The sequence below is a fragment of the Physeter macrocephalus genome, chromosome 2, assembly GCF_002837175.3.
Source record: "Physeter macrocephalus isolate SW-GA chromosome 2, ASM283717v5, whole genome shotgun sequence".
NCBI classification, from domain to species: Eukaryota; Metazoa; Chordata; class Mammalia; order Artiodactyla; family Physeteridae; genus Physeter; species Physeter macrocephalus.
In genome coordinates this window covers 129,818,586-129,824,248 of record NC_041215.1, presented here as the reverse complement: position 1 = coordinate 129,824,248, position 5,663 = coordinate 129,818,586, and positions in this window count along the sequence as shown.

Sequence of the window (5,663 nt, the reverse complement as noted above, 5' to 3'; positions counted from 1 at the left end):
CGTGTTCCCTGCATCGGCAGGCGGACTCTCAACCACTGCGCCACCAGGGAAGCCCTATATTAATTTTTAAATCATTTGCTGGACTATTTTGCTGAGTTTTAAGGATCTTTACGTCAATTTCTTTTTGTATGCGTCTGCTACCTTTGTTGAGTTCTAGTGTCAGTGGTTTATATACTTTATTAAAAACAACAAGAACGGGACAGGGATCATATGCTCAGCTATGGGCTGATCTCTGTTACCAGTGGCTGCTCAGGCCTAGATCACATGACCACTCTTGGATCTGGGGGTGGGGTCAGTTTCTTATTTATTGATTTATTAAACCACTTTATTGAGGTATGATTTACATACAAAAAGCTGTACATGTTTAATGTACACAACTTGATGAGTTTGGAGATAAGTATATATCTGTGAAGCCATCACCACAATCTATGCCATAAACATATCTATCACCTCTAACAGTTTCCTCCTGTCCTCTTATTATTATTATTGATAAGAACACTTAACATAAGAGCTACTCTCAGGAAATTTTTAAGTATACAATATAGACTTGTTAACTATAGGCTCTGTGCTGTACAGTAGATCTCTAGGACTTATTCATCTTGCATAACTGAAACTTTGTACTCTTTGACTAATACCTCCCCTTTTCCTCCTCCCCTCAGTCCCCGGCAGCCAGCATTCCACTCTTTTCTTCTATGAGTTTGACTATTTTAGATTCCTTATATAAGTGGTATCATGGAGTATTTGTCCTCCTGTGTCTGGCTTATTTCACTTTGCATAATGTCCCCCATGTTCATGTACATTGCAGCAAATGACAGGATTTCCTTCTTTTTTTTAAGGCTGTATATTCCAGTGTGTGTGTATGTGTGTGTGTGTGTATATATATATATATATATATATATATATATACACATTTCCTTTATCCATTCATCTGTTGATGGACATTTAGGTTGCTTCTATGTCTTGGATATTGTGAATAATGCTACCATGATCACAGGGAATTCAGGTATCTCTTTGAGATCCTGATTTCAATTCATTTGGATATATACCCAAAAGAGGGGAATTGCTGGATTATACAGTAGTTCCATTTTTAAGTTTTTGAGGACCATCCATACTGTTTTCCATAGTGACCATACCAATTTATGTTTCTACCGACAGTGTATCAGGGCTCCCTTTTCTCTACATCCTCGCCAACACTTATTATCTATTTTTTTTATAATAAACATCCTAACAGGTGTGATGTGATATCTCATTGTGGTTTTGATGTGACATTCCCTAATGATTAGTGATGTAGAGCACCTTTTCATATACCTGCTGGCCATTTGTGTGTCTTTTTTGAGAACTGCATTTATTCAATACCACTGCCCATTTTTAAATTGGGTTATTTGGATTTTTTGTTATTATTGTTATTGTTATTGAGTTGCAGGGGTTCCTTATATAGTTTGAACATTAACCCATTATCAGATATATGGCTTGCAAATATTTTCTCCCATTCCATAGGTTCCCTTTTCATTTTGTTGATTGATTCCCTTGCTGTGCAGAAGCCTTTCCATTTGACATAGACCTACTTGTCTATTTTTTCTTTTGTTGCCTGTGCTTTTAGTGTTATATCCAAGAAATCATTGCCAAGACCACTGTCAAGATTTTCCTCTATGTTTTCTTAGGGTTAGTTTCACTTGAAGTACATGAACTCCCAGTTGGATAGGGTTGGTTCCCCCAAAGCAAAATTGGGACCCAGTTACCAAAAGAAGGAGGGGTAGTAGGTGGAGAAAACAACAGACCCACCCCAGGCAGAGTTAGCAATAATCCAGCCTGGATATTTCTAGCTGCATTTGCAGTGGACATAGGAAGTTTCTCTGCTGATACTTGTGTGGGTCATCAGGAGAACTCTTATTAGCTCTGGATTTTGACAATGTCCAGACTCCTTTCATGTGGGAGAATAAACGCCTAATTTGTTTAAGTCATTAAGAAAAACATCTTCCATATGGAAATAAAAGCAGGAAAATTTTTTTACGTCAGCAAAGCCAACGTGGGCAATTCCATTGCCACTGGGGAATGCACTGGAGCTATTTCATTGTGTTCTATTTCAAGGTCCCGGAGTGAATTCAGGAGCAAAGGGGAGGTCTTGAATTGAACCTCCTTATTTTCAAGCCAGTGGATGTGGATTCCTTCTTGAAAACAGTCCTGTATTCCAGTATGGTACATTTCTCTCAATAACAAAAAGTTGGAACTAAAAACAACTATTGAGTTTAACATAGTTCTCACGTTCTCAGGAGTTTTCGTGAAAAGATCTGATTTCCATTTGGTGATAGTTGAAGTGCTTTATGAAATATTTATAGAGGGAAGATATGCTTCCTTGCTGTCTTTTTATTCAAGACTTCTCATTTAACTTGCCCTAGATCAAATCAATATTAGAGTAATAATGTAAAAGAAATTAAAACTGTTTTAAACAGCTGCTAGAATAGCAGTTTAATTCAAATCAGGGCAAGTGTACAGGGAAGAAAGTAAATGTGAACATATCTTAAACACAGCATTTAGGAATTGTTCAAGGATAATTCAGAGTAAAATAACCTGGATATATATGCTAAAACACTTAAATGACGAATTACAAAAAGGATGCTACTAATTAAAGGAATAAGATAGTAGTTCTGGTACTTGTGACTGGAATGTATGCAAATCATATTTATTCTTTGTGAAGACTCTTCAAAGGCACTTAAAACTCCCATGTACTTGGTATTTACATTTTTACACTGCCTTTGGATTTGATGGCCTCTTACGCAGGAAACACTGGGAGCGGAGGAAAGGCAGTATGAGCCTTCCTGAAAGAGCATAAACTGTGGAATTCAGAGGACTGGGATCTCCTTCAGGATCTGCTGCTGCCCAGCCTGGAGCAGTGGTTTGTTTTCTCAATGCTTCATCTTCCTCTTCAGAAAAGACTGTCAAAGTCCCGTCCCGTTTTCACATCCTATAATTCCACGAGTCAGGAGCAGTAGTGCACCTTACAGGGAACGCAAGTGAGCAACAAAACTAAACCTTCAAGAGCCTCCCTCAACAATAAACCAAAGTCCAGCAGTCACTGTGCATCATACCATACATATATTCACTCATACATATACATGATCCACACACACAGTATGTACCATAGACACAGGACACATCCCACACACACATAATGTACATCAAATATCCATGTATGAAACATACATCATATAGACATATAGATATGATGCATACATCATACGTGCATTATATACATATATATGTGTGTGTATATATATACATATATATATATATATATACACACACATGTATTGCAGCATCTACCAAGTATCAGCTCTGCATTGCAGGAGATTCATATAGCAGATGCAGAGAACTGCTTCAAAGCGCAGACTCTTCCTCCAGACTCCCCGGCCACTCTACCTGCTAGGGTGACTTTAGACCTTTTTTTTTTTTTTTTTTTTTTCCTGGTCCCAATGCAGTGAGCCCTTCTCATCAAGTTTTCTGAAAGGCTTGCGCCTGGACAGGACCACATCGAACAGTTGGTGCCAGTCGGGACCCACCGTGTACTGCATCCCTGGGCAGAGGTCCTTTTACTTAACCTCATTGCAACTCAATTTTGTCCTTTTAAAATTGGGCACAAATTCTAGTTTCTACCTCATGGTGCTGGCATTAGGATTAAATGAGATAATATGTAAAAATATACTAATATTATTGCCCAGTACATACTCTACTCATCACCACTATCATCCCACTGAATTCTCCCAAGATCTTTATAAAGTACAGTGTTGGTTCAAAATCTCAGCGACTTCCTGGGTGAAATCTGAAACTGGCCCTATAACACAGAGGGCAAGGCAAGACAGAGAAGCGAGGCAGACCACTCCAGATTGGTGGATGGCAGCGTTAACAAGTGAGGAACTTATATATGAGGCATCTCCTCAGCACCGCAAGACAAAGTAGATCCCTGTATCTACCACCAGAATCTTAAAAGTTGACACAAAGGCCTTAACTAGGTTTAGTCACGTATTCAGTCCAGATGGTCTCAACAACACCTTCTTCTCTCAAGTCTCCGCCCTTGAAACAGCTCCCTGTGGGGGTGGGTGGAGGGTACATTCCAAGGACGACGGGAGGGGGTGAGGAGACTCTGATTGCCTGGGTTCCACTCACAGGTCAACCTGCGGTCACGTCCCCTGGATGACCTCCTCCAACACAGGTATTTCTGTCTCCATATCACATGGCATCTGAAGGTCAAAGAGTCTAATTTGCCCAACATCATCATGGGTCCTGATACAGCTGTTCTGGTCTGAGTAGGCAGTTTGGTGCTGTTCTCTATGGCAGAACATTTTCGCCAGGCAATGTGTTCCTTGTCTGGGTCGTGTGGCTGAGTTTTTCTTTCAGGCTGACTCCAGCTTCAATCCGGCACCCAGACCCACACTTTGCAGGGGGAAAGAATGTTCCCTTATAACCTGAGAGGGTAACTGAATGTGGGAAGAGTGAGCAGTAATGATGTCACCGTCTGCAGGCAACTCTGGGTGCAGAGAAAGGCGAAGAGTCCAACTTGCCAATGACTGCAGAAAGCTTAGGCGCTCTGGGGGAGAAGGTGGGTGCATCTGCACACGGGCACAGCTCTGAGCTACTGTGGGTCCATTCCAGACTACCACAATAAAGTGAATATCACAATAAAGCACGACACAGGAGTTTTTTGGTTTCCCAGTGCATATAAAGGTTATGTTTGCACTATGCTATCGTGTGCAATAGCGTTACGACTAAACAAAAGTCCATACCTTAATTACTTTATTGCTAAAAAATGCTAACCATTATCTGAGCTTTCGGTGAGTCATGGTAGTCACATCAAAGATCGTTGATCACACATCACCGTAACAAATATAACAGTAACGAAAAAGTTCGAAATCTCGCGAGAATTACCAAAATGTGACACAGACAGGAAGTGAGCAAACGCTGTTGGAAAAATGGTGCCAATAGACTTGCTTGAAGCAGGGTTGCCGCAAATCTTCAATTTGTAAAAAACGCAGTATCTGTGGAGCACAGTAAAGTGAAGTGCAATGAAAGGCGCTATGCCTGTATGTTAGCACCTGTGGAACTCCAGGTGAGCTGAAGGTGGTATATCACCCCATGTAGTGTTCCTGTTTGGATCTTAGTTCAAATTCTGGGAGGTGATACCAGCTAACTTTTGTGTTTTTTTCTAAATATGAGATTCTTAGTCTATGGATCATCACACCGTGTATCAGGCTGGCATTCCCACAGGATGCTCTGGAGGTCACAGAGCATAGGAACCTCATTATTAGAAGGACTGTTACTCTCACTGAGCCCAGTACTCCCCAAATGGCTGCCCACGAACCTGGGCTGGCCTGGGAAGATGTTTTTCTCCTGTTGTGACAAAAAAGCAAAACATAAAGACAGTTATGTTTGCATTGGTTTGTAACATTTTTGTAACATCTACAGTATGCTGCAGTTGAGTTATAACTCTGGAGTACACCCATGAAAAAAATGAGCCAAATTGTTTCTTAAAATGTCTCTGTTCCATCACATTCAGAGGCCCTGGAATCCCGAATTGGATCCAGCCTTCTATCTTGCAGGAATGCCACACGTGAGATAGCAGGTCAAGCTGCATGGCTCATTGGGAACAGTCAGTCCTGCCTTGCCACTTT